We start from the raw sequence: 19,812 nt of genomic DNA, 5'->3' as shown, positions 1-19,812 counted from the left end.
AACCCAGGAATCACACAATTAAATATTAATGAAAAGTCTTTCTTTGTTGAACACGTGGCTTTATATTATTTTCAACGGTTATTTTTATAAAATAAAATTATGCTAAACAGCACACAAATATTCATATTGTTAATTAATTGTTAGTTTCCTAAGGCTAATTATTATATCCTATTTGTATACTATAATAATGATATTAATGCCCCGAGGCGGCATTTTGTCCAGGGACGTCACTGGAGGCGGCAAAATTATTATGGTATACATATAGGATATAATAATTAACCTTAGGAATCTAACAATTATAAAACAATATGAATAAATGAGAAATAAATGAATAAAAAATAAATAACTCTATTAAAATAATAGTATCTGATTTTATGTAGGTATCTCATGTAGGTATACTTCGTTTCACAAAATATTATTTTCTTGATTATGGCAACACGATCGAGGACCCTTCATTTTCCTTTCTCGCAGTGAGCAGGGCCGTAGATTAATATACTACGCAGACCAAAGCCCAAATATTGAAGCATGGATACTTTTATCAAGCGCGATCCTGATGAGGTAGTGCAGCCTTGGTTTGAAGTACCAATAATTACGAACCCAAACGTCCCGGACGCCCCCACCATAAAGCAAGAGAATGCTGATGATTCAGGTTACCAGTTTGAGGTTAGTTTTTTTAAGAATCTGTCAAATACTCTTGCAAAACACCAGTATGGAGTACCTATAGTATATTTTATATTTTACAAACTATTTAAAAATGTTTTCTAATTTTGTTTAATCAATGACACTCTAACATTCAATTCAGCAGCAATTATTATTTTATTTTAGTAATAATTGTTCATGATTGTGTAAGTACATGCTAGGCGTATAACTCGTTTACACATGCATGGATTTACTGCTGACAGTACGTATTATCGCGGCCATAACAAGAAAATACACGTATTGTCATGCAAGTTGCAATATTGCATGCATCAATCAAGAAAGTTCGGAAGCTTCTGAATTTTTATGCGACAAATCTGTGCCAGCGCAGTAGAACGATAGTGGCGAACCTGCCGGCAAAAAAACAAACTTCACCCTCATTTTGAGGTGAACCGATTTTTTTTACCGTGAAATGATAACATCGCGTCTCGCTTACTCTTGATAAATGAGATTAGAAAGAGACAGCACTTTTACGTTTAAACAACTATTGTCACGATAGTTTAAAATAATCACGATTGCTGCAAATAAATCCGTACACGTTCACGGGCACTATTAATCTACCTACCCATGCTGCTAGATATATTGTGTATCTTACTAAAAGATACTGCGATTTTAAACGAATATAGCTTACTGTCAAACATATTTCGTGATTGTATTTAACTTACTTATCATATCATAGCATATATACCTACTCAATTTTTTGTATTAAAAGAATAAGCATTGCATGAGTACCTAGGTGATTATTTTTTAACTATGCTAAGGAAACGTACGTTAACTTCCCTTTAATTAGTAATAACATAATATAGGTACTCCAATTCTCCTACAAATAACATGAAAACGTGTATTAATTAAGGCGCCAAGTACCAAATTTTTAAAACTGACATTTTTATAGAAAACTGTTCTACGTACCAATGCCAATACTATTAACTATGGTCTAAGTGCCTTAAGCAAGTCAAAAAAATACAATAAAATATTTAAATCTGGTGACGATGTAAGTACATTGGCGTGTTTTATTTGTAAGTACCACTTCAGTGTTCAACGGCATTCCATATAAAATGGCTGAAAACGGTGTGTTGACACTCACGAGTTTTGTTAAAAAACGTCTCCAAAAAGATAAAGGAAGTGTCCAAAATGTAAAAAAAAACTATAAACTAGTCGCCAGGAGTACTCCACAAATAATAGTAAAGTGATTCCAGCCAAAAAACCTTGAAATTCTGAGGTAGGTACATTTTTATAATTGTTTCACACAATCCGCTAATTTGTCAAGAAAGCGCTAGTGATGTTCAATGCGTATCGTTATAAATGTTATAATATCGACATTAAGCAACTTTTTTTTAAAATACATTTTTCGGTACTGTTCGGTTATACCGGAGGCAGCGGAAAACGCATTTTGAAAATAGCCGATAAACTGGATTATTTGTTAGGTTAACCTAACCAAACCTAACCTAACCTAACCTAACCTAACCTAACCCAACCTAACCGAACCTAAACTAACCCAAACTAACAAATAATCCAGTTTATCGGCTATTTTCAAAATGCGTTTTCCGCTGCCTCCGGTATAACCGAACAGTACCCATTTTTCTTCTTGGTTTGAAAATCAGAATATTAAGTATATCTGATATATAAAAATCAATACCTTTTTGTTTGTTTGTTTGTTCGTATTTTATGCGCTGTCATACCGTTCATCCGATTGCGATGACATTTTGTTAAGTGGTTATATGCACACCCGCAAAGGTTTCTGAATTAGAAAAATCATCATCTTCTTCTTCTTCTTAATTCTATTTTTATTCGTATGATTCCTATACCATTCATCCGATTGCGATGAAACCGTCGTTAGTTGTTGTGATAACACCGGCAAAGGTTTCTGAATTAGTACAACCATCTTCTTCTTCTTCTATTCTATATTCTTTTATTCGTATGCGTTCCTATTCCATTCATCCAATTGCAATAAAATTTTCGTCAGTTGTTGTGATAACACCGGCAAAGGTTTCTGAATTAGTACAACCATCTTCTGCTTCTTCTCTTCTATATTCTTTTATTCATATGCGTTCATATTCCATTCATCCAATTGCAATAAAATTTTCGTCAGTAGTTGTGCCAACACCCGCGAAGGTTTCTGAATTAGTACAACCATTTTCATCTTCTTCTTTTATTCTACCTTCTTCGATTCGTATGCGTTCCTACACTATTCGTCCGATTGCAATGAAATATTGAATTAGTACATATCTTCTGCTTCTTCTATTCGTATGCATTCCTATACCATTCGTCTGATTCCAATGAAGTTTTTATCAAGTGTTGTTCTCACTCCCGCAAAGGTTTCTGAATTATAAAATCATCTTCATCTTCTGTTCGTATGCGTTCCTATACCATTCAGCCGATTGCAATGAAACTATTGTCAGTTGTGCGCACACCTGCGAAGGTTTCTAAATTAGTATTATCTAAAATACAAAGTTTGTTGTTTGTCTGTTCCATCCAATTTTTACTACATATTAATAACATTAATAACGTTTTCATATTTTGGATTTGATTTTAATTTAGTGTTCCTTTGTTTGACCTTTACTCCTATTAAAATTATTTTCATATTGCCATATTGTTTTAGACAGATATTTTAATATAAAAAAAATATTTACCTCTTATTATTTTTAAATATCTAAGATAAATATAACCACAAAGCGACCCTGTGCAAAGCCAGGTACTTAAGCTAGTTATATATATATATATATATAAAACACATTGTACCTACTTCTCCAATAATTTACATAATAGAATAATAATAACATATTATGCCTTATTGAATTAAAAGGGATATATACATCCTATCATTAATTAAGAACATATTTTATATTAATTATTTCACGATTGCTAAGTTGTACGGTATCAAATGTGTACTACTATTTAAATTAAAACATTTCATAGTGTGATATTGACTGACTCACATAATATGTACCTACTTAATACAAAACAAAAGCAAAGACAAAGTTCAAAATAATTAATGATAATTTATCAGTTATATCACCAGTAGATGTTTATAATATAGAGACAGGCTGGGTATTGTTTACAGGTAAAGGATAAAGGGAATCACTGCACACATAATGACATAACATAACAAGCATTTTATTATGACCGGCCTATTTACTGCAGAGTTGTAGAATAGTTGATAATGCACTTTTAACATTATTTTATTAATTGTAAAAAAGTTCCTGATCTCGGGGCCCGCTTCAGGATGTAGGGTCCATGATAGAATCCATTTGTCAATAAACAAGTCAATTGAAATTGATTATGCTAACAAACAAGTACATTCATCGCATGAAAAACAAATTAATTTAAAAATGAATATATAAGCACTTAGTAAAACCTTGTTTATTTTTTTTCATTTTGTGTTAGTACACTGTTGACTATTTTAAAAGGTGTCTGTATTATTTAATGAACTAAAGGGGGGGGGGGTGCCAAGATTAGTTTATTTTTAAAAGGGAGGGCGTAGTAACATAAAGTTTGGAAACCACTGCTCTATAGTCACTAGGGTCATATGCACATCGCCGAAATAAAACGCAGAATGATTGTATTAGGACTAGGTAAATAAATAATTGAATTATTAAAACAAAAGTATCGATAAATCTTCTTTTTTTTAATTTGTAATATTTTACACATCTCTATTGAAAATGTGATCAGTGTGTACTTATATCCCACCAGCGTCCCTGAGCTAGTACTTAGACCTTAAAATAGGATTCTTTGCGTGGTACTTACACCGTGACCGGAAATGTTAATTTCAAAGCTATGTACTGTGGAAATTCAAAATAAATTTATGTTTTAAAATTATAGAAGCTGCCGAGATTGCTTCATACTGTGAAACTACATTTTTCAAAATGTCTGCTTCATACAATTTTATTTGACAAATCAGTATTTTGTAGCCACAAGCAAAACTACTTTTTGATACTTAGCCCCTTAATTAATACACGTATTCACATGTATAACGATACATTGGCTATACTATACTATTGCCACCCCGGAAGTCCGGGTAGGGAGGGGAGTCGGGGCCACACGGCCGATCCGACCTCAGAGCTCGACTCTCCGGTCAACCGGGCGTTAATGACGCCCTCGTAGCGTGCCGTCGGCAGAACGCGGGAGCCACACGACCAGCTTCCACCCTTCGACTAGCTCAGAATGGTTCAAGGCGGTCAATAGTAGCTGGTTTTTAGTTCGGTAGAGCACGTTCAGTGTATGGTAGGTCTTGACAGTTAGGGGTAAATGCAGGATTGACGGGATGGTAAAATGATGAACGCACGTTGTTCGTAGCACAAATCGTTGCCGAAAGTTTTATTATTAATTAGGGTTCACAACAAAAACAAAAAAATTACATACACAACACAATACACATTAACACAATTATTAAGTTTCACACGGTTATAAAATTTTAACAGCCCTAAATTTATTAAAGATGGGCGCCTTAGGCTGTCAATTAAAATCACAGACACACAGTCCGTCGCGTTTCGGAGACTTCCGCTAACTGCCTCGCAGCCCCGACACCTACCTTGTCTCCTCTTTTGGCTTTATCGCTGTCCCTTTCAATCTACCACTGAACGTCCACCCCTCTCTATCATTCTTGCCCGCCGCAGAATGGTTGGATTTGCCTTTTTTTTTTTACCGTAAGGGTCGTCCAAGTTACCTTTTTGCTAGGTAGATTGAAAGTTACAGAGATTTCTAAGAATTGAGCCCAAAAGAAGCAACATTTATAGTTGATTACTAAAGAGCATTATATTCATACAGCGGCGACAAAGGGACTCCGGCTTGGCGGATTATAAGAACCATGAATGCGGCATCCATACCTTCGCTCGTACTAAACCCTTAAGGGGTCCTCCATGCACGTAGAAACGTGGGGGTATCACTATTATATTGTGATCTTATAGTATTATGTTCTTTTCAGTACCCCGCAAAATCTGAGAAAGACTGTGAGTTTGTTGACGTCAAGTGCGAGCTTATCGAAGATACAGTAAACCCATTTTATGATGAAGCTCCTCAACCTGGATGCTCGTATTCAGATTACAGACCAGTACAACAGGTATGTCCAATTTTACATGTAAAGACTTCATCTCCTGGGTGACGTCTTCTGTCGAACGTCGGCAACCGAATTGCATTATATCTCAATTCTGGGTCAGCTATAACTATAACTATGTCACTTCTTTGCGGTAACTCTATTTAGGTACTTACCTACAGTCATATAAGTACTTGAATTAGTTAAGTATTTGATCGTTGAACCTGTGTGTGCTAAAGAAGCTGATGAATATATTAAGATTTTTTCATATCACATTTGATACCCACCATCACCCTGACTTGACCCGGCTCGCGGCTAGCTCATTAATGTCAACCGGGCCGTCACTAAGGAGACTAGGGATGAACTAGGAGGGTGGATCTCCCTTGTGGTAACACAACTTTTGATTATCCGTAAATAAAACTCTTGGTTGGTGTGATACCAAATTTATTTAGGTTCTATGTTCACGGGTTCATGGGAAATCAGATCAGAGTGTATTTTTAACGTGTCAATTTATTTTTTTACACGAAAAAAACGCACTCGATTGGATTCAAACCACCGATTGTTCGGTTATCAAGTCAACGCACTACCTTTACGCCACGGTATTCTACTGCAATCGTGACGATTATATGGTATAATATTATAAAAAAAATAGATATGTTTCGTTGCCTAGGCAGCAAATTTAATATTGTGGGCCATTTGCAATTCCTTACGTAGACAAACGATTAATCGACAGAGTAACCTTTGGTACTTTAAAAATAAAAATAACGAGAAACCATTATTTAATTTAGTAATATAAGTTAAAGTCTAAAGAAATAAACCAACGTTGTTCCAATAAGCGGTCCTAAGTGTGTTGGAGTCACAAGTTTTGTTTTTGTTTTGTTACGCCAAAAAAGTATAAATTTCTACGCGCGTACATAAGTACACACATCGATTGTTTTTCATTACTTATCACATTTGAAACCCACCATCACTCCATAGTGTGTATGTTTATTTTTTTGTTAAATACCAAAGCTATTCTGTTTGTGTGAGAGCATTCACTTGTTTTCCATATTCACCCTTTTTCACATACTACAGTAAGTAAATTACATTGATGGAGATAAAACTTGTTGGCCTCTTTCAATTCCTACAAAAGAATATGTATTTAATGTATACCAGTTCGTCAATCCAGCGACTTTTAGGGCGACCCTGTGGCCGTTTCGTGCCTCGTAGGTACCACTGGATGACGGTATTTGTCCAGCGGCCGTCCTTTCGGCGAGAAAAGTGCCCTGCCCCTCTCCATTTCAGCTGTTTGGCAACGTCTATTACATCGCGTACTCCTGTCTGCTTCCAAACCCATTCGTTTCTCTTACGTTCCTTTCGCGTGATGCACAACATACACCGCTCCATGCCTAGCTGTGCGACTCTTAGCCTTTGGAAATCTCTCGTGTTGAGGGTCCACATCTCGCTGCCATTCGAGAGCACGGGTAGCACACATTGGTTGAACTCCCTACGCTTAACACATATTGGTAGGTCACTCTTGAAAATACTATTCAGGGTCCGAAAGCACTCTATCCCAGCCTTGTTCTTCGAGCAATTTCATCGTGCATGCTTCCGTCGATGGGGACCAGCTGTTCGAGATAGACGTAGCTGCTGACTTGCTCGAGTTGGGTGCCATTAATACTGATAATCGCAGGGTCCTAAAAAGAGTTCTTCATCACATTTGTCCTTGAAACGTTTATCTTTAGGCCGACCGTTTGACTGACATCCGCGAGTTCTTGCATTCTATCTTGGAAGTCTTTCGGGTCTAGTGAGAGTATAACAATATCATCTGCAAAGCGCAGGTGACTGAGGTGCTCCCCATTAATTGGAACACCTTTTCCTCTCAATCAAGTTTCCTAAATAAGTCCTCAAGAGTACTGGAGAGTAGTTTAGGGAAAATGGTATCATGGATGCGTCTACACCTAGGAAGCAATCAAGCTGTAACTTTTTAACTTCTCGGTCTGCAGGTCTAGCTTTTCAGCGAAAGATTTACATTTTTCTGTAATCTTGATGATGTTTTCGTTTGCTCCTTGCATTTCGGAAAAGAAGGAAGAAAGGAAAGAAAATTGTAACCCATATTTTCAGCATGGAAGAAAGAAATAATTTCTGCTTGTAGAGATAAATCGTGGCCGTACTTTTCCTTTTGAGAGTCAACGTACTTCAGTATGAAGCACTCAGACACAGCGACAGATATTTATTAGAAATTGTAAATGTTGAATTTTTTATTATTATAAAATTGAAAAAAAAATTAAATGTATAGGGGTTATTTAAAATCAACCGTTTTGAGGCTTCTTCATTCGCGGCACACCCAAAGACTTCTTGCGGCACAGAGTTTGGCAGACCCTGATCTACAGCAATGTTTTGTTCTACACATGTATTATTTTGATTCAATGTTGCATGTCTGTTATTTGGTAGACTTGTTTAATGTGGGGATAGCAGCGAATTATGAAATAATGTTTGATTTCATTTTCAATGCAAATTATGATTTCCCTCAACCTAGTTGCTCTAATTCCGAATACAACCCAGGAAGTCAGGTATATATTAATCTATTTATTTTAAGGAATCAACATTTTACTTATACGACTTATCAACATACACTCCTTCATCTAAATTTGATCCTCGCAGCATGTCAAGATTTCTACATAATTACGTTAAGATGTTTGGTTTGTTAATGCGATACTTTACCTTGTTTTAGTTGATTCCTGCAACCACTGACGTGACCTATTTCGGTCTCGGACTGTCAGAGAAAATGTTTAAAGTACAGGAGCCATACGATGAAATAGAAATTGACTATAAAGACGTTAAAAAAGAATTGGGGATATATGCAACCAATGAAAATATAATATGTCGCACTATTAAGCGTAAGAATATACAATCTAACTTGACAGATCCCAAATTATTAGTACCTGTTGATTGCTTAAACATTCAAACAAATTTTAAGAATTTATACAAAATTAATCATTCTGGCGAAAAGCCATTTACATGTGAGCAGTGTAATTACTCTTGTATAACATTAAGTGATATGGATAGGCACAAAATGAGTCACTCTGGTGAAAAACCATTTAAATGTGACCAATGTAATTACTCTTGTATAGCATCTGTTACGTTGAAAATACACAAAATGACTCATTCTGGTGAAACGCCATTTAAATGTGATCAATGTAAATACTCTTCTATTACATTATGTGGTATGAATAGACACAAAATGACGCATTCCAGTGAAAGGCCATTTAAATGTGACCAATGTAATTACTCTTGTATACAATCCGGTACGATGAAAACACACAAAATGACTCATTCTGGTGTAAAGCCATTTCAATGTGATCAATGTAATTACTCTTGTACAACATCGAGTAATATGAAAGTACACAAAATGATTCATTCTGGTGAAAAACCATTTAAATGTGAGCAATGTGATTACTCGTGTATAAAATATGCTAAGATGAAATTACACAAAATGACTCATTCTGGTGAAAAACCTTATAAATGTGACCAATGTAAATACTCTTGTATAATGCCTGTTGCATTGAAAAGACACAAAATGACGCATTCCAGTGAAAAGCCATTTCAATGTGACCAATGTAATTACTCTTGTATACAATCCGGTACGATGAAAACACACAAAATGACTCATTCTGGTGATAAGCCATTTCAATGTGATCAATGTTATTACTCTTGTACAAAATTAGGTAATATGAAATTACACAAAATGACTCATTCTGGTGAAAAACCATATAAATGTGACCAATGTAAATACTCTTGTATAATGTCTAGTACGTTGAAAAGACACAAAATGACGCACTCTAGTGAAAGGCCGTTTAAATGTGACCAATGTTATTACTCTTGTATAACATTTGGTAACATGAAATTACACAAAATGACTCATTCTGGTGAAAAGCCATTTTAATGTGATCAATGTAATTACACTTGTACAACATTTTGTAACATACAAGTACACAAAATGACTCATTCTGGTGAAAAGCCGTTTAAGTGTGACCAATCTCATTATTCTTGCCAAACATCTAGTAAACTAAAAAAACACAAAACGACTCACGTTCGTAATAATATAAAATCATTATATTGAATGTTACAATGCAATATGTAAATAATTTCGTACCAACATAATTCAAAAAGAGTTTCATGCTAACCTTTATCAATCGTATTAATTAATATTGTTCATATGTTTTAAGTCATTGATTAAGACATTTTATTTTTAAATTCATCAAGTTTATGAGTTATTCAATAACATATTTGTTTACATTTAATATGAGATAGATCACACGCATATGGTATTTCTCCTGTTTCGTTTTATGAACTTTAAGATAATGTTGTGCCGAGGCTCCGTATAAGTAGTCAATTTATTTAAAAGGTTATTCACCATTTTGTATCTTTAAATGTGTTTGAAGATTACTCCGTCGTGAGCATCCAAATGAACATACATTGCATTTATAAGAATTTTCACGAGTATGTTCTATTATAATATGTATATTTTCATTTCATGTGTTTTAAGACAACTAAGTCGCACGCATTTATATGAATATACATCGCATTTTGCAGGTTTTTTTACCAGAATTTGTCATTTGTTTGTTTTTAAGATGACTAAGTTGCTAGTATCTATGTGAGCATACGTTGCATTTATAAGGTTTTTTACCAGTCACTAAAAATGCCGGCGTGGCTGAAGAGTAAGGCTATTGCGTCGAGGGTCTAGGGTTCTCATCCTCGGTCTGGCAAGTTCGCATATAATTCGCGAGAATCTATATGAACATACATTGCATTTATTAGATTTTTCTTCAGAATGTGTCATTGTATGTATTTTTAAACTTTAATTCGTGAGCATCTATATAAACAAAAATCGCATTTGTGAGGGTGTACACCAGTATTCTTATTCCACATATTTTAAGACTACAAGGTATTTTAAAATGACATATTTGATTACATTTCAAATCACATTCATCACACGCAACTGGTTTGGAAAACAAAATGTGTCATAATATGTAGGTATTTTAAGACTACCACGTTGCGAGAATCTATATGAACATACATTGCATTTATTAGATTTTTCATCAGAATGTGTCATTGTGTCTTTTAAAAAATTAATTCGCAAGCATCTATATGAACACAAATCGCATGTATGAGGGTGTGCCCCGTTAGGTATGTTCCATTTTATAGATTTGAAGGTTTCTAGGTTGCGAGCATCTTTATGAACAAATATTGCATTTATTAGATTTTTCAACACTATTTGTCATCTCATGTATTTTTAAACTTTTATGTTGCGAGCATTTATATAAACATTCATCGCATTTGTAAGGTTTTATTATATTTGATTATATTGGAAATCACATTCATCACACGCAAATAGGTTTTCTCCTGAATGTGTAAGTTCATATAAGTTCTTTCATTGAATAAGTTTATGTAATTTGAATATGTTTCTAATATTTCTTCCATATACCTTCTGTTGAAAGTAATGTAATTTCTATGCCATTTTACCATAATATTTACAAACTTATTTCGGAAGTCCTAACTTTTAGCTCAACTATTGAAAAATAATAAAACTGTTAGGTAATAGTATTACAAAGATGTTACCACTGCATTTCATTGGTTAGATTTGTATCTAGATCAATACGGTAAACATCTTTACAGTATTTTAATGTTGGGAAATTGGAAAATCAAGTGCTACGTATTTTTATCAACATAATGAATAGCTAAAAAAACATTGTTCTTAAAATCGGATGATCTTGATTTTTTTTGCTGGTGATGATTGTGATTTGAAATGTAATCAAATATGTCATTTATAAATACCTAGTTGTCTTAAAACATGTGGAATGGCAATAATACTGGTGGTATGTCACATACGCAATTTGTGTTAATATTGATGCTCGCGAATTAAAGTTTTAAAAGACATACAATGACACATTCTGATGAAAAATCTAATAAATGGAATGTATGTTCATATAGATCCTCGCTATGTGGTAGTCTCAAAATACCTACTAATACCGGGAAGAAGAAAAGGGCTCACATATATGTCGGTGGTAGAACCTCCTCCAGTATCATATCGGTTAGAGGGATGTGTGTGACGTCATTACTGACGGGGTGAATAATAACACAGAAACTTTTTGATCCAATAGTCCTGCGCAGGCTCGGTTTATTTACACTAAATTATACAGGTTAGGAATACAAGGGTTTAGCATGACTGAGATAAAGTAACATTTAAATAACAGGGACCACGCGGAGTATGTCGGTAGCCAGAGGGCACGCGGCGTTCGAATAGACAACACTTCACTTTGCATTCTTTTTCACATGGACGCGTTTGCACCTTATTTAATTTCGCGGGCACTTTGATATTCATCACAATGTCTATTGATAATTAAAAATTGGTTTGGTAATTGGCTAGAAGCACGGTTGATCACGCCATTGCACGGCTGATACCGCCGCCGGCGTGACGCTGGTTTTATGTCATCACTTCGTTGTAGGTAGATTCGAACTGCCCGCAAAAACTATTTTTTCCAGGAACGCTTCCCCCTCGCGGGGTAAGGGATGAAGTTGCTTAACAAAAACTCGCACGAATTACGGTATTTTTCAGTGCGGAGTGAGCGACTGTAAATGCCCTTGGTCGTAGGCAGGTACTTCCCTTTGTGACCGTGGATACCCGAGATTCGCATCGTCGTTTTGAAAGATAATGTTTGTGAGGTAGGGCTGTGCAACCTTTTAGTTGGGGAGGTGTTTTGATATTAATGTTAAATCGTTGATCTAGAATTTGAAACAGTCACGCCGGGGCCTTCTCTTTTTTTGTCTGGTAACACTACATATTATGACACATTTTGTTTTCCAAAGCAGTTACTGGTGATGATTATGATTTGAAATGTAATCAAATGTTTCATTTAAAAATACCTTGTAGTCTTAAAATATGTTGAATGACAATACTGGTGTACACCCTTATAAATGCAATGTATGCTCATATAGATGCTCGCAACTTAGTCATATTAAAAACAAACAAATGACAAATTCTTGTGAAAAACCTTTAAATTGCGATGTATATTCATATTAATGCGTGCGACTTAGTTGTCTTAAAACACATGAAATGAATTTATACATATTATAATAGAACAAACTCGTGAAAAATCTTATAAATGCAATGTATGTTCATTTGGATGCACGTGACGGAGTAATCTTCAAACACATTTAAAGATACAAAAGGGTGAATAACCTTTTAAATAAATTGACTACTTATACGGAGCCTCGGCACAACATTATCTTAAAGTTCTTAAAACGAAACAGGAGAAAAACCATTTGCGTGTGATTTATTTCATTTTAAATGTAAACAAATATGTCATTTAAAAACTCATAAACGTGATGTATTTAAATATAAATATAAACAGATATGTAGGTCGGTACGTTGCTTAAGAACTCATAAACTCACACATTCAGAAGAAAACCATTTGCGTGAAACAATTGTCGAAGCCGTCAGAGGCAATAACTTTTTAAAGTACCTACAAAACTTCATTTGATATCGATTCTGAAGAGCATAATATGAAGTTTTTGTCTAACACTTATCTCCTAACATAATACCTACCAGAACTACAAGCATACGTTGCACCATCTGGAGAAACTAAGAAAAAGAAAAAAATTATAATACCTATGCTAATATTATTAGGAAGGGTTAAGTGCCTGCAAGGTACCTCCTATATATAAAATAAATGTAAATGTCATTTTTATATTATCTTTTGAAGAAAATATCGTTGCATAAAAATATATTGCATTTTTCAAAAATATGCATACCTAATTGTATTCTAATAAATTATTTATTTTTATTACGGATCATATTGTTAAAAAACAGTAGGTAAGAATAATTATTATTTACTGCTTTTTCCTACATGCAACTGACATTGATCTATTCAAAATCATAAATAAAAAGATAAATGTTAAGAATGTTGAATGTTTTTGTAAGTTTGACACTTTTGTGTAATCAAAATATCAATTTTAAGGTAGTCTATTATAAACCGACATATTTAGTGAGCATTACACCGTTTTGGCTATTTTGTGTAGACTCTTGACTGGATGTTCCAAACGGTGTTTAAATGAAAAAACATTAAAAACTTCATAAAAAATGATGTAATTAAATTACTCAAAGGTGTGCATTTAAAAAATGTGGAAAAAAAATTTTTGGTGTTAAAACTTGACGGCCACTCAAAATAAAATTACTAGCTTAATATAAGAGATAAAATTTTTAAAAAACTTCTCAAAAGTTTACACAAATATGCTTAATCGGATGCACTTAATAAAAAAAATTTAAGGCAAATTTAATGGTTTAAGTATCAAGTCACTAAATTTTAAAAATAATATCTCACGATATAATCGATAAAACAAAAATAGCACGTAATAATAGACAAATTGATGACATAATAAAAAGTAAAAAAAAATTGTTGGGTGGTTCTACTTGACGTTCATCAATTTATTTAATATCGAATAACTCACGTACTATATGAGAAAAAAAATAACAAAGTATGCAGAATTGCACACTAGCTATGCGTCAAGAGATTTCGCTAAAAAAAATTTTAAACCCACGCAGATAGGTTTTGCATACAAACTTAAAAATCAAATAGCACACTGAATAAAGGTGAAAAAGCAAAAAAAATAGTGCACTTTCGTTCACTACCAAAGCACAAGCGTTTACAATTTAAATTTAAGAAAAAACCCAAGTTTAGTGACACAAGTATCCAGCATTTAGCTGGGTCACTCAAATTGAAATGCGAATAACCCCCTTAATGTGCGTGCACTAATGAAAAAAACGCGTGCACAAACGTGCACTAACGATGCACAAACGAATGCACTCAAAAAAAGTTGAAATTTTAACATTGGGTGACCTGACGTTTAGCTGGAACACCCAATTTATAATTGGAATTTTTCGGTTATTATAAGTGCACAAACGAAAAAAATCGTGCACTAACGATGCACAAATGCACCCAAAAAAGTTGGAGTTTTAACATTGGGTGATTCAGGTAATTGGACCTCTTTGTACAGGTTTTGGAAATGTATAAAAATAGGATTATTAATACTTATAAATTCCTGTACTGTAAAACAATAAAGAATAAAAACTTATACTTACCTATAAAATTAGATTAAGGTAGAGTTAAGCTACTATTATAAAAAATTGTAAACACGTACTTATGTCAATATATGCGTAATCTTAAAATACAGATTCTAAATGTTAATAACTCGGAAATTCTAATAATTAATATGAAAGCGATTAGTGGAATATCTCGAGACATTGGCTTAGATGGGTTTCCACCCATAAGTAACAATAATTATTGATCGCACTCTAAATAAATAAAGAAACAAGATTCAATATGTCAGAATAGTCTCGTGAACTTGAAAAATTCGAATGACGACTCGCCATAATATTCAGAACGGCTGCATTGTTTGTGTGATGCGGGGAAATAGATTGAAGGTCACATTTAAATTGCTATATTTAACTCTATTAAATAAACAGATAAATTAGAGGATGCATATAATTAACATCCCTTTTAATTTAGGACGTATACTTACATCTATATAAGCAGTAGGTAGGTATATTATTATAATATCATTTTACGTGTTCATTTTCGCTCCAAGGGGAAATAGTGAATGAGAAAGTTGCATCATGGCAGATAAGTTTTGTTAAAACTAGATAAATTTTCATTGGTTTAGAATGATCTAGAGTGGTGGTAAGACACCATACACAAATTTAGGTGGGGGTGACGTCTTCTGCACCGTCATTTGAGAATAAGGGTTGCCATCCCCTTATTTCGCATACAAATACCTACTACGATAGCTTATTGGAAAGGTAAAAACTTTTCCTTTCATTTAGATTTATAAAACTATACAAAATCGACCGCTTTTGATTCGTCATCATAACTGCGTAGTTACGGCGTATGTTCCGGAGGTTCTTAAAATAACTCAGATCGATACGCAGTTTTGTGAAAATAATGTAAAGTAAATTTGGTTCGATTATAGCAGAAGTTGTTTCTATTAGAAAGATGTGATAGATAGAAGATATACCTAAGTTTATCTTTTGTGCGAAAGGGACAAATTTGCTATCCCTTACGGACAATTTCCCACTGGACCTCGATCCAGAGGGTATAAAAAGAGGCAACATTTCTATACAAACAACAGTACATCAGTTCAACGATTCTTCAAGATCTTCTAGCAGCAATAGCGGGACATGGTTCCCAGTAGCATTCGCGAAACGTCGAATAGCAAGCCCTCTACCGAGAGGCGATCAGTAACGCGATAATCGGCTAACTGTAAACATCAGATTTTTCGAACGGTGAAAAACACGTGACGTCACTCGCGTAAATTACTCCGCATTTCGCTCCTGGAAAAGACACGTGGATTTCGCTACGTATTTTCCGGGATGAGATGATGTAATCAGAATAAATTCAAGTGGAAGTTTGTTTTTAAATGAAAACAAATTAATAAACTGAGTTTGAAATTAATAATAATAAATATTTGAAACTATATTTATAAATAATAATAAACTTTTGAAACTATATTTATAAATAATAAATAAACTCTTAGTAAATAAGGTTGTCAACAATAAATAAACTTTTAGTAAATAAGTTTGTAAACATAAATAAACTTTTTGTGAAGAAGTTTGTAAAATAAAAAAATATTTTATAAATTTAATATTATGTGAATACGAAATAATTATAACTTTTTATAAGAAAATATTTTATGAAATAAAAATATTTATCGGACATTTCCATGTATATTCCTCGAATTGAGTGTGAACATTTCGAAACTTTTTGAAAGTTTCATGGAGATTATACAATAATCAAATAAATAGTTTACGGACATCTTTATAAGTTTTAATTGTTAGAACAATAATAAATAATATGATTAAAACACTGTGAACATTCAACCTGAATAAATTTGGTCTTACACTACTGAGTTTTATTTCTTCTTCTTCTTTCACCCTGTCACGTCCCAACATTGGGGCATAGGGCAAGCACAAGTTGGCGCCACTTCCCTCGGTCCATCGCCAACTCCTGTGCCTTCCGCCATGTCAGACCTGCAGCACGTAGGTCGCTTTTGTAGCATCACTGCAGGGTGATGGAGGGCCGGCCACGGCGACGGAACCCTTGAGGCTGTGCCACAAGGGTACGAAGTGCCGCACTCTTTGGCGGCATCTGGAATACATGTCCCAGCCACGTAAATCATCTCTTCGTGATAGCTTCAATCACCGAAGGCTGTTGTGTCTGCTCACGAACTTGGGTGTTTGTAACGCGGTCGAACCAATGTACCCCTAAGATTCTGCGGAGACATCGATTCTCAAAGCTCAAAAGCCGAGACTCTTGAAGCTTAGTAAGATGCCATGTCTCACAGCCATACAGGAGCACAGATAGCACGCACGCGTTAAACAAACGACATTTTTGGTCCTCACAGAATACAGCCTTGACCTCCTTGCGACTCCAAGTTGGTTGAACGCAGAGCCAGCCACACCCATGCGGATTCCAAGCTCACTAGAAATACCACCATCATCGGCAACCGTGGCACCCAAGTATTTGAATCTGGACACCAGCTCGACGGGCAGACCAGAAACCCGCAGCAGAGTGTCGGCGTCGATGCAAGCAGCACTGCACATGGATTTGGTCTTAGCGGCATTCAGATGAAGACCCACACGTATCGAGTTTGCGGCTAGCCTGTTCACGGCCAACTCCAACCTTTCGATCGTCGAGTCAAACACGACTACGTCGTCTGCATACTCCAAGTAGCACAGTCTTTCTTCGTATAGATCGCTTGTGTCATCATGATGTAGGCGTATCCCACTGTCGGGGCAAACCGTCTTACGCATTATGAAATCCATCATGTTGATAAAAAGAAAGGGCGCAAGTACACATCCTTGCTTGACTCCTTCCGTGATTTCAAAGAGGTCACAGGATGTTCCGGCTGCTCTCACGCGACACTCTGTTTTGGTGTAGAGAGCACTTATCACGGCGACCAGTTTCCGTGGGACACCATAGCCTAGCAGAATTTGCCACAGAGATTCACGATGAGGACTCTCAAATGCCTTTTCATAGTCCACGAAGCAGCAGGCGACAGGTATATTCATCTCTTGGTACTGTTGCAGGAGGCGTCAAAGAGTTTAAATATGCTCTGAGCAGGACTTCCCCGGGACAAATCCACTCTGCTGCGCACACAAAACGTCCAGCATGGGACTTCTAATCCTATACAGAAGAATCTGCGCCAACACCTTCCCGGGAACGCTGAGGAGAGTGATTCCTCTGTAATTATGTCTTGTGGGTTACCCTTTTTGTGCAGAGTAACAATGGTATCATCCCTCCAGGCTTTGGGGCATTGCTCCCTTTCCCACATCTCGTGTAGAGAGTTTTATTTACGGATAATTAAAAGTTGTGGTGCTACGTAAGAGACCGACATCCTAGATCATTCCTAGTATCCTTGTTGACAGCCCGGTTCATATTCTGAGCTAGCCGCTAGCCGGGTTACGTCACTACCCTACTTGAAGCGGTATAAAGGCTACAGAATGTTGTGTGGAAAAATGTGGAGTACATAAACTTTAACACGTAGGTATTAAGAAAACGTTATTTCCAATAATAACGCCTATAATATGGTACCTAATAATAATATCCTTTCACGTTAGCTACGCACCTAAATGTACTCGTAACGTGCATCCAATATTGCGGCTGTCAGCACGCTTTGTTAATCTTGGGCTATACGGCCTGACCGCCATACTCTGCTTCAAAACATTAGTCCACTGCGATGGCTTTTACATTTTTTTTTATAATTTAATGCTATTTATTATTCTGTTCTGAAATAAATCCGTTAAAATTAATCTACCTCATATTAGTAGGTACCTGCAGTACTTAGTAACATGTCACGTTCTATCGTACAGGAAGTTGTAATAACAGAACCCATGTAGGGGAGAGGGGCGCCTTCAGCCACTTTTCACAAGACTATTTTTCACAGCCTGGGAATATAATATTTCCACGTTTCTCTGGTAGTTTATACATTTACCTAAGAAAATAGTTTAAATTTTTTAAACTCTGAATCTAAAATAAATCTAAAATATTTGCTCTGGAAAAAAAGAGAAACTTGCTGAAAGTGCCCCATGGCCGGGGAACTTTCAGCCATTTCATGTTTCAGAGAGGGGTAGATTCAGCCACTGTAACAATTTTAGGTTAATTAAAAAAATAGATAAAATGAATGTCAATCTTTATTTTAAATGATTTGTGGAATATATAAAAATATAAAACAGGACATAATAATTATTATGTACTTAGGTATGATATTATTTTATATTAAAATTAGAAAAACCATATATAAATGTGCATGATTGCATTGTTCGTGCTGTTCCATTTGTCTGTACAGGTTGCAGCGATTTCGCGACAACGTCATTGAGATTTATAGATTTATAGATGCGATATCTTACAGCGTAAAAAATTGATCACATGATCACGATCCATTTTCTCAATCACATTTCCTACACAGCAAACACTCGTAGACTTCGTCAAAAATTGGATTAAGTTTCAAATAATCATCTTTTTCGATCACTTCATTGTCCAATATTCCCATATCACATAAGAGTACTTATATCGCCCTCTCCTGCACTCGCTAGACATAATGAATCATCTGACTCAAGCATCATGTCAGAATCAGAATCACTAGAAGAAAATGAATATTTAGGTCTTTTATTCTTTGAAGAAGTATTTGAAAAGATGTTTTTCATGATGCATTTATTTTTTTCTCATTCTTACCATCTGAAACAACATTAAAGTAATATTAACACCTTTTAGGAGCAGATTCACCCATGCTGATTGTACCCAGGCAGTTATTGCTGAATGTGCCCTGGGTACTGTATTTTTAAAAAAAGTTGTCATATACCAACAGCGAAAGGGTGAAGTTAAATTTATGATATAAAAGTATTCGTTTTTAACACTCTGTTTAATCGAATAAGTAAAAAAAATATGAAACTCAAGTACAAAACATAAATCACAATATAAGCTGCAGTGAAAATCTTACCTTTGAGTATGAAAAATACACTTTATTTTTTATATTTTTTCCAATGTAGAAAA

The 19,812-nt window shown here is 34.9% G+C and overlaps 1 long non-coding RNA gene across 2 annotated transcripts; it reads left to right on the top strand.

Moving 5' to 3' along the window:
• Positions 1-472: 472 nt before the first annotated feature.
• On the top strand, positions 473-19,586 carry LOC147074150 (uncharacterized). 2 transcript variants are annotated; one of them, XR_015070302.1, is made up of 3 exons: positions 473-663; positions 5,618-5,752; positions 19,534-19,586. It is a non-coding gene; the product is annotated as an uncharacterized LOC147074150 (long non-coding RNA). The 2 variants fall into 2 exon arrangements; XR_015070303.1 differs by lacking the exon at positions 19,534-19,586 and adding an exon at positions 8,439-9,281.
• The last annotated feature ends 226 nt before the right edge of the window (positions 19,587-19,812 follow it).

This window comes from Rhyacophila brunnea, unplaced genomic scaffold (genome assembly GCF_057557595.1).
Source record: "Rhyacophila brunnea isolate RB1 unplaced genomic scaffold, BYU_Rbru_1.0 scaffold_16, whole genome shotgun sequence".
Classification (NCBI taxonomy): domain Eukaryota; kingdom Metazoa; phylum Arthropoda; class Insecta; order Trichoptera; family Rhyacophilidae; genus Rhyacophila; species Rhyacophila brunnea.
The sequence above is the reverse complement of the archived record's forward strand: the minus strand, read 5'-3'. Positions and strand labels throughout refer to the sequence as shown.